This window comes from Austrofundulus limnaeus, unplaced genomic scaffold, assembly GCF_001266775.1.
Source record: "Austrofundulus limnaeus strain Quisiro unplaced genomic scaffold, Austrofundulus_limnaeus-1.0 Scaffold0, whole genome shotgun sequence".
Classification (NCBI taxonomy): domain Eukaryota; kingdom Metazoa; phylum Chordata; class Actinopteri; order Cyprinodontiformes; family Rivulidae; genus Austrofundulus; species Austrofundulus limnaeus.
In genome coordinates this window covers 9,389,247-9,400,301 of record NW_013952402.1, presented here as the reverse complement: position 1 = coordinate 9,400,301, position 11,055 = coordinate 9,389,247, and the positions used below count along the sequence as shown (strand labels likewise).

The following is an 11,055-nucleotide window of genomic DNA, read 5'->3' as shown; positions in this document are numbered from 1 at the left end:
AAATTATTTTTTAAGACTGTTATTAGGTTGGTGCAGGGTTCCCCTTTAGGCAATAAATATTTGGTCTTGACTGCTTAGCTACAATCAAATATGTCAGTAGTAATGAAGGCTAAAAGCGTAAAAAGCAGCAGCAAATAATTTAAAAATCAAACTATCTTCTATAAATACTTTGAAACTTGAAATATTTACTCCAAGTATCATTTAATCATTCAAACCATTAATCATTTAAACTAAGATAAAAGCATATCAACAAATAAATGTGTTTCAACTCGAGCCGATCTGTTGCTGTGCTTTTATTTTTAACTGACAAACTTACAGTAAATCTTGTTTTTAATCACACAACTTACACACCATTTAATAAAACCCTGCCAGGTCACCTTGATTAGTCAGCACAAAAACATTAGCTTAAATATACCTCCTCCTTGTACATCTGTAACGTGACTGATTATAACAGATTTAGGTAACCTTATTTTGCAAAGGGAACATTAAAAAAAATACCTGTTGTTAACTCCGGACGTGTTCGGTACATGCAGCCACTGTTTTTGATCCGGCGCAGAAACACTGAGGATGTGCAGAGCAATGCACGTTGTCGTCTTTTCTGTTTAGTTTTAAATGTTCCCATGCTTTTTATAAATTTGTCGTTTTTTTGGGGCGCTTCATTTCGGCACTCTTCATCTTCTTCTAAAGCTAAATATAGCACTTAGCGGAAGCACTAACGTCGTAGCATTGTGCAACACAAGTGACATTCCGAGCGGACAAAAGTGCGCCGATTATAACAGTATGTATTTTTTACGAAGCTTCGAGGCAGATAAATTTGCCTCAAGGATTTTTGTAATCGAATTACTCGAATTATTCAAGGAATCGTGTCAGCCCTAGTTATATTGTCCCTCACAACCTGTTCTGAAGATGAATACACCATTTGTTCTCCTTGTACGTCATGCTCTGAAGCCGGTGTTCTTCTCTTTTTACACAGCTTTTAAATGACAGTATCTTTTTACAGTTTTTGTTTGTTATCAAACAAACTAAGAATGAGGAGACAATACAACGTCACCTGTATCCCTTTACAACAGGGACACAAACCTTCCAAAGAAAGACAATATGGAGGGCAATATTGACATAACTGAGCCAAGCCTATTTAAAGTGAAAGGCAATAATAAGTGGCAAATTAACTTCGTATTTGAACAAGAAACAAAGCTGGTCAGTTATACAGACCGACTGAGGAAACATACCAGCACCAAAATTAATTGTGTGTGGTATTAGTTGAACTGCAATTTCTGAGAATTTTATAGTCATTGAGCTGAATCAGTTTACCAGAGGAGACAAAACCTTCACACACACACACTGTAGCTGTAGTACTGTAATACTGTAAACACAAATGCTCCGTGACCAGCAGTACATAGCCTTCAGCTGGGGTGTTTGATGAATGCTTGGAATGAAGAGAATTTTTAGAAGAATTTAAAAGATTGCCAAAAACACAGCCTCACATTTGTACCTCTCCACCAACAAGTTTACTGCAAAAAATGTCCACTTAACCAAGTTTTAAAACCTTATATCCAGCCAAAAAGTCTTTTTGATCTTGTTTTGAGACTGATTTACTAAACAAGAACTGATTGTGTAAGAATAATCTTGTTTTCAGAATGTGTAAGATTATTTGTCTTGTTAGCCTGAAAATTTGACGCCGATGGAGTAAGAAAATTTTACTTGGTAAGATTCTTGAAATAAGAAAAAAAATCGAGTCAAATCAAGTATTTCAAGAATCTTACCAAGTTTCCTCCATTGGCAGAAATTTTTGACTTAATTTTAGTCAAATTTTCAGGATARGACAAATAATCTTACACATTCTGAAAACAAGATTATTATACTTACACAATCAGTTCTTGTTTAGTAAATCAGTCCCAAAACAAGATAAAAAGACTTTTGGCTGGATATAAGATTTCAAAACTTAGTAAGATGGACAGTTTTTGATCATTTCTAAGGATAAAGTGAGTTTTCTTTAAAGACTAATGCCATATATCAAGAGGAAATTTGACAAATTGCAAATGCCCAGCACCTTCTTTAATGATTAAGCTCCCAGCTGGTGTAAAACTGGGCTTTGGTTGATTTTTGTGTTTGTTTAAGGTTACACAGACATTGATCTTTCACCGATGATTATCTTTTAAGTTCTGGAGTCCAAAAAAGTGTTTATTCTAAAAAATAGAAATCAAGAAGCCCTGAGGTGTTAATGAATTGCACTAGAACGCACTAGAAGTTAGTCTAGCTGTAGGCTACAGAATCTAATAGCACCAAGTTTTTTATTATATGCACATATTAGACTGAAGGAGCTTTCAGTTTGATACAGAACAGACAGCATGCCATTTTTAAGCCATCTATACTTAATATTTGTCTTAGATTTGTATGATCAGAAAATGTTTACATACTGTCGAAAAGTATTTGATCACCTATTGCCTCAGGATACAATGGTTCTTAGAAATTGGGTAATGAATCCAGCAGTTCCTGGAGGCCACAAGCGTCTAGGTAAACCCTGCATAATCTTGTAAAAGATTTAAAATGTTGTTTGGAACCAAAACACACTGCAAGGCTGGGAGGATACATGAAATGAAGGTATTTAAACACCGAGGACAAACATGGAGAAATTGTTATGATTACTAAGTGTCTATGACAACACATTTTTCCAAGTGTGCTGACATATTTCCAATTACATTTCCTAACCAGGTATCATTTTATCATTCCTAAAGAGTATCATTGACATTATAATTTTGTATTTTTTAATTGTCATGCAAGACAAAAAATGTGCTTTTCTCCGCCCATTGTTTTAACAGCTGAATGCAGTCTGTTTAAAGTTGAATTAGAACAAGACTCAGCGATCTTCCTCTTTTTCATGTCACAGCCCAATGCGATGAGGTTTACGAGAAATGCCTGAAAGCCACGTTATTATAGCTAGTCAGTTTGGTAAATTACAGAGCAATGTGTTTGATCAGAATGGCCAAATAAACTACAAAACATTCCTAACTTCTCTGCAAACTGAACACTACTGTCTTTGGAGGGGRAAAAAAATAACCTGGAGGTCTGACATAGCACACAGGGCAAGTGTCAGCAGGAAACACCACTTCTTCTTTTCTCAAAAGTTATCAAGAAGTCGTACACAAGTCTTAGTTTAACAATGACTCTGCATGTACCATTGGTAAAAAGACACCCACTTCCCCTACAAAACTTTAAAGGGATCCCTGATTAGTTGCAACATTAAGCTTTATTTGATAAACATGTATTTTAACTGTAAAATAAAGACTCTAAAAATACTGTAGGATGTTTAGTTCTTATCATTTAAAAAAATTAACACGGACTGAGCCATTTTATTTACATATAAAGCATTCTGGGTAAATGATGATGTGGATAGGTCCTCGGTGTGAGCGAGCTATATCCACCTTGAAGGTTAATCTTGGACAATATCTGATGATCGACTCTTTTAAATGAACCCAGAGAGCGTTGACAGAGAGGAGAAGGTAGAAATGACTCAGACTGTAACTGAAAACATGGATGGAGGACAACAGAGCTGCTTCATGGAAGAAGAACCTCAGCTTAGCCTATTAGACTTCGCGCTAGCGCCGACGCTATATTGCCTTACATGTATTAGCTCTGCGCTAGCGCRACAAACAAGCTAAACTGCTAAACTTTTAGTTTAAAAATGATAAAAACTGAACATCCTACCGTATTTTTACAGTCTTTATTTTACAGTTAAAATACATGTTTATTAAATAAAGTCTAATGTTACAACTAATCATGGATGTGACACAAAGTATTACAGAGGAGATGTTTCTTATCAAATCTGCTACTACCATCTGTTAAAACTATGCAAAACAAGAAACCTGTTGATGGTTGAACAATCATGGTTTGAAATTACTCAGTAAAAAAACGTTTCATTGCAAACTTAAAGTGAGTGCTAACCTTTTAAAATACAGAAGACAAAGCATTAATTGTTGACTTTTTCCTGACACATAGGCTTATGGGTTATGGGAGTCTTTGACAAAACCTAAAGTTTTTCTGCCATATTAAAAAAAAAATCCTACCAATGCACCCTTTTGATAACCCTAAACTATATAAAAAGGTTCATTTTCAAACAAGTAGAAAATGAATCCCCCCACAAGTTAGTGACTCATTTAAATTATTGTCAATAGAGTTTTATAAACTTTAAATAACCTTGCACACATTTTCCTCTCAGTTCAGTCTAAAACTCTCTAAACCATTTACTTTTTCTAGGAAGCATTACCATTGCTTAAAATGACAGGCAATAAAATATTTTAAACATTACCTTGAAAAGACATTCATAGCCACAATACTGGTTTCTTAAAGAATTTTTAAAACTATTCAAATCTATGCTAGGTGACATGACACTACTTATAGACTCTGTACCACTGTTAGTAAACTTTTAGTCAATTTTTACTATCTCATACTAGAAAAATAAAAAAGGTTATACCAAAGCACATAGCATAGGTTTGCAAAAGCTGTTGTAGGCCTCAAGAATCTGGGACAACATGTGACTCGCAGTAAAACTACGTACATCTGTTTCTAATTATGGCAGAAACACTATGGAAAAAAAAAACATTGCACGCCGCTATGCTGGAGGGAAGTCTGTGATCAAATGTTGATGAAATTAGTGATCAGTGACCAAAGCAAAACAGCTCAAAACAATTGGGTTTAATATGAGACCGTTTGTTTTAACCAGTATGTGGGAAACTATGAGGTAATTTATTGTGAATCTGTAGACATTTAAAATAAAAGTAGGGAAGTTAAAGCTTAGCACTTCGTGAGGCAAGGTCAAGCAAACATGCATACTTTCGATTAAAAGAAAGATTAAAAACTACCATAATCTCCTTTTATAAATGGTTAAGATACCTGCAAAGATCAAAACCAAGGGACCTAAAATCAGCTAATCCCGAGTCCTACTAACTTACAGACATGCAGCACATTTAGGCTGAACTTATTTCTGCGAGGATGCATTCAAAGTCACAAATAAAACACGTGGATTGCAGTAAAACATACAAGGACAATGAGGCTAAACTAGAATTTTAGATTAAAAACCTCACCTAAATGTGAATTTCAAGTCATAAAGCTTTTGAAAGACCTGTTACCTAGTAAAGTAAGAACTTAGTTAATATCTATTGAACATGATGACACATAACGGTATTTTTTTTTCCCCGGAAGTCAGAATGTGTTTAGAGATTACTATGGTAATGTTTGGTCAATAYGGTGGTTGTCAAGGGACAAATCTGAATCATAGCTTATAGCGGTGTACATAAGCTCACTGTTTCCACCAAATTGCGCCATGCTTGTCAACGCTTCCTTTTACTTACTTTCTGGTCTGACATGATGTGYGTTGGCACCAGGGCAGGGTGAACAACAAGGCTATATACAGTGACAACAATAACCCCTTTTAACATTTCACCCTCCTGAAACAGACTGCTGAAACACAAGGTTTGTCCTTGTGTAGAGTTGCTTTCTCGCCACTTTTGTTTGGTTTTTTTTGGACAGACAGTCCCCTCTTTCTTTCGATCACTGTGTTTTTTTTTTTTTGACTGATTTATGAATAAATGTGTACAAGTCTAAAATAATGATGGGACATTACATGCATCACATCTTTCTAATGACGTCAATGTAATTATTTGCAATATTTTTTATAAAGACTAAAAAGTTGTCTGTGATGATTTTCTTTTTCCTTCATTTTCCTCGAAAATAAAAAAAGTACTGGGTTTGTGGAAAACCTTGTTGAAACAAAGTGCCTTTAAAAAAGGTGGTGGGGGGGTGAACAATAAATAGAAAAGTAACGTCAAATGTAATTTGACTAAAGAAAAGAAACAGTCTAGATGTACTTTCAATATGCGAGGTTATTTACATGACAAGTTGCAACGTTCACATTACATTTTAAATGTGACCTGTATCAGACCCCTGTGTGAACGCTACACAGCAATGATGTGACACGCATGCGCAGTAAAAGACGTGACATCTCATCAGCCGGCTTGTTTGTTTACAGAGCTAGCATGGATGCTACATTTTACGCATTGAATCGGAAGTAGTTGTTTAATCAGAGCCGATTAAATAATTATCTGACCTGCTTCTTTAGTTCAGTGTTTATATCTAAACCTGCCTCTGACCGGGATGCTCCAGTGAAGCTTTTTTTTTACGAAACTACGAGCTGGAAAAAAGTATCGACCGAGTATCTAACTTTAGGATCGATACTCTCCGCGACCCAGGCTGGACATCGTTATTATCATACTAATGAAAAGTAAAAAGATGAAGCGACTGGACTTGTGTTTTGGAGCTGTAAACACACGGAGCTGCAGATTTAAACAGCGAGACTTGAGGTTAGCGTCTTATCGATCCTTCACCCCCTCCTCCTGATGAAAAAGTCAGATGTAATGTGACATGAGCGTTCACACTGCAGTCACTTTGAAAACATCAGATATATATCTGATTTAAAACCACATACTGAAACGGCCTGGGTCGGATTTGAAAAAATCGGATTTGTCTCGTTCAGACTGTCGTAAAAAAATCGGATATGAGTCAGATGGGTCAAAAAAATCGGATTTGGGTCGGATTTGCCTGCAGTGTGAACGTAGCCACTGTGTGATTCTCAGCCCATCGTAAACTATCGTTACATATCACATTGTGAAAAGCTCGAGTGTCAAAATTCTCAATAATGTGTCCCGCTGTACGAAGTTTAATAGATGCCAGACTGTAAAACTCCTTGATGCAGCAAAAATCGCACCACAAAAGTACGTCATCGCACCAAATCTTAACGGCTTTAATGCTACTTAGTGCGATAGTGAACAACTTTAATTCTTACAACTTTTGGGATTACTAGGTCCAACATTCTCTCATTTTCCTGCAATTTATTTTATTAACAAATGACCACTTGCAGCTTGCCCTCAAGGTTTTCTGTCCTAATCAAAATCAAACAGCTGACATGGATTCAACTCTTGCTGACCACTTTTAAATGTATTCAGCAACTAAAATGCAATCAACTTTAATGAATTCTTAAGTGTTTGTTTTGACTAGAATAACGTACAAACATCTTGACCAAAAAAAAAACATTTTGCATATTCAAAATGTACAGTTGGCAAAACCCAAATTACTCTGACACACAAAGTGGTGCAAACAGCCGGTTCATACTACTCAATCTTTTGAGCAGATAGCTCAAATATCCTATTTATGTACAGCTTAAAATCCCAGGTTTAAATTGTTTTTAAAAATGCAATAAAATATTTCTTTAATATTGTGAACACTGTTGATTTAGAAGGTAGAAATTGTACACTCAAATTATTAACACGATTGTTTAACCATCAAGAACACATGCACATAATTACACTTTTAGTAGTAATCTGAGATACAATTATTATGAGTGCTTACACACCTGTAGGTTTGGATTAAATACATTTTAAAAACACGATTTAACGTAGTGTATTTCATACACATGYCTCTGTATTACTTGGCTTAGGAGCTAAAGCCTGTCCGCCTAAAAATAAAAAAGCCAAGCTAAAGCTTGCGTCTTGAAGACTACGTTCAGCTAGCCTGTGCTAGCTAAAAATGCCCTGTGCTCACAACACGGTTTTAGGGTATTTGTTTGCCATTTATTTGTAGCGGAACCGTGCGATAAAACCTAAATATAACTGAAAGCAAATCTTCGGTGGGTTTTCTCGGGTTAAGGTTCGGGTTGTGGCCTCCGTGAGTCACGTTGAATCTGGATTAAGGATAACGAGAGATGTTTTTTTTTCTCGACAGCTGTTAAAATATCCCACCACAAGGCCAGAGAGAGTGGGAGTGAGCAATATCTGCTGCTAATGCTACGTTTGAATGTGACGCTCATATGTGATGATGGCGCACACGACAAAAAGGCTTTGAACAGGATACGATATTTCAAGAGTTACAGCGTAGTTACCTCAATAACTATCAGATGATCAGCTACCTTCTTGACACTTCTTGAATCAATATGACAAGACAGAGCGAAGAGAGGAGTTAGCCGATAGCTAGATACCATTAAAATGAACTAAAAAGTAAGAAACATACCTGTGAAATAAAAACCTCACCGGGGGAATGCTGAAGGACTCGARTAATTGCTCGGGTTATCACCGTAGTGTGGCAGGACTCCTCAGTGAGCCTGGTGTTTTCATGGGTAGGCGGCGGTATGACTGAAGAAGCCGTCACCGATGCTGCTTTCAAAGCCAACAAAAAAAGTGGGGAAATTTCAGCGACGCCAGAATATTCCCTTAACAACACTCAACTTTAAGCGTCAACTGATCTAAAACCAACGACACAAATTACTTCCTTTCATTAGGTGCAAAAAATATACAAAATAGTATTTTTAAAGACGTATTTACAAATTTTTTAATTACGTTGATGGTGTGCACGGGGAGTATTTGAATGCAGCAACAACGACATGTACCAGGAGAATGTAGTGTTGGTGAGGAGTCCACTGGCATTAATTACTCATCTGAGGCCACCTAATGGTGAAGGTGAATATGTAGCTCAAACCTCTGTGAACACGACTGAGAAAATAAAAAGACACAAATAAATACGTAAATAAAGAAAGAACATTTAAAGTGGAAAAAATAAGGTCACAATAAGGAAATGGCTTGAGGCTATACAGTGTTTGTTTTGGTTTAGATATATATAAAATGTGCAACAATCATTTAACAATATCTTGTAATAAGGTGTTTATATATCTTGTTAATTTTTTTCTTTCTTTATTACATCTTAATGCAAAGACCCATGTTTAATTTGTGTGAATGATGTGGCTTATCTCTAACCGRATGGTCAGTTTCATGTTTGGTCAAAATCCAAGCTAAGACCTAACTACTTTAAACTAGCAATTAAAATATCAAAAACGCCCTGCAGTCTTTAGAGGTAACTTCTGTTAAAGCAATTATGTATTTTTGACCTCTGTCATTGTCACATTGTTTAATTTCCCCATTTTCACAAACCGTTTTTTTTAAGTCAGCAAGCTTCACGTGGAAATGAAAGTCAACAAAACAGACTGAACTCTGACCAGCCCTCTGTTTGACCAAATCATGTGAATGGTGTTGTTTTTCAAGAGCTGTTGTCAAGTTTCTGAACGATTTTCCTTGTTGTTTCCCAATCACAATCAAAGCTGTTTATGAGTGTTGTGTGACACCTGAGAACGATCCAGGTTTACCTGTAAGTATTTTAACGTTCAAAGAAGGTATGGATATGTGAAAGGGACATACTGGCTGTAAACACATCAGTTTTACAGCCACCATCTGCACAGTGTCAAGAAATATATCTTACTACCCTTACAAGACTTGTTAGTTCACCTGATCACTATCAACTCAGCCAAAATGTTTAATCAACTCCTGGTGAACTGAACTGATATATTCAACAGCTTTATCACCGTTAGTATTTCGTCTTTTTTACATTTCTCAGATTTCTCAAAAGTCTTAAATTTAGTGCTTCATAATGATGGTAAATGGACTGAACTGGTTTAGCACATTATCAAGCCCCATAGGGACCCCAAATCGCTTTACACTGTCGTCATTCACACACACATACTAGATAATATTGAAGTAATGTGCATTGGTTAGTATGTAAGCCAAAGTTCAGATCTGTTGATGCTAGAAGTATGTTATGGAGAGGACCCCAAGCTACTACCACAGCAAATTTTAATTCAATAAAATGTAATTAGTTGCCACCATTTTTCTGTTTATTCAGGTCCTTTGAATATGTCAGGCCTTATTGAATCTGGTTGACTTCAGTTGTGAACACTGTAAACGTTCTGAAAATCTATCTCCTGGTTTTGAGATATTTTGCTAACAGACAGGCAAGAATATGCAAACACCAGTAACCACACTCACCTTTCATGACARTGGGCCATCATATTGGAAACAAAGTCTTAAAAAGCGCATCAGCTGTGAACTGTTTAATCAGTTGAAGTATTGTAGTGTAATCGTTTGTGCAAAAAAAAAAAAGCGGCTTCTATTTAAGTTTTTTTTTTTTTTCAGTTCCTTTTTTAGATAGACAATCAACGCTTCTGTACAAGTCACATTATTGTTTCCAGCCCAGTGCCACAGTCAGTGAGACTTGAATTGAGCAAGAGGTCTGGGGTTTAATTTAATTTTGTAATTGCGACAGATTTATTTTAACATGATTTTGATTAACACAATAGTAAGCATTTACCAATAAAATATAATGCTTTCATTGTTGTTTAGTGTTTTGGTTCATTTTGAAAGGTTTCTTCTCATCTGTACTCACCACATGAACCGAGCAAGCCAAGAGATATTCAAAGTATTTAGTTATTTCTGGTACCAGTACCCACTTCCTACTATACTAACAGATCAAGCAATTGCTGTAGGTCAAGTGTGGCAACAAAAACATGCTCCAAAAGGAGATTCMTATATTTCAAAAATATAYATGAAAATKCCAGAGGTGYATAACTAAGTACATWTACTTTGCTACAGCACTTAAGTACATTTTTAAAGATTTATTTTTATACCTTTTTTACTTTATTTCATTGCATTCAAAACCTAAAAATTATAGTTTTACTTTTACTTACACGTTAAAAATATAAATATGACCAAACTCATCATGAAAAAAAAAACGCAGTGTTGAATTTACTTAACCAAGTTATACATAATAACTAAGTAAACACAAAACATTTTTTCATATTTTCTTTAAAAGAAAAGTGGAACTATATTGATTAAGTAAATTCAACACTTCTTTTCTTAGTGTGCATGAAAGTTCTTTTACTTTCCCARTTATTGTGGACAGTTTTCTGACTCTTAAGTACCTTTTTATCTGTGAAGTTCATTTTTACCAAAGTCATTTTGGTTTCTCGTGTACATGCCAATCACCCAGAATTAAGGAAATCTGCCAATTTATCAGTGTGTGTAGCCTACTTGAACATCTGCAAAATGAAACAACAACAACAACAACAATAATTGTTTGCTCCTTCACTAGTAGACTCTGTTTTCAATACTTGGAGTTTAAAGGGAATAACTTCTCTAAATGATCTTTATATAGACAATGAGTTCGCCTCATTTGAACAGCTAA

General features: G+C 35.5%; 1 protein-coding gene across 2 annotated transcripts in view; it reads right to left on the bottom strand.

Annotated features, from left to right (window-relative positions):
- Window positions 1–8,176, bottom strand: part of LOC106513491 (phosphatidylcholine:ceramide cholinephosphotransferase 1) — a 21,042-nt gene extending 12,866 nt beyond the window's left edge. The window contains exons 1-2 of one of the 2 annotated variants that reach the window (XM_014002364.1): window positions 8,059–8,176; window positions 7,931–7,970 (exon numbers count right to left, since the gene is read on the bottom strand). The gene's annotated coding sequence lies outside the window, so the exon portion shown is untranslated. The remainder of the gene's footprint in view (window positions 1–7,930; window positions 7,971–8,058) is intronic. The other variant, XM_014002356.1, reaches the window with a different exon arrangement.
- Between the last annotated feature and the right edge of the window lie 2,879 nt (window positions 8,177–11,055).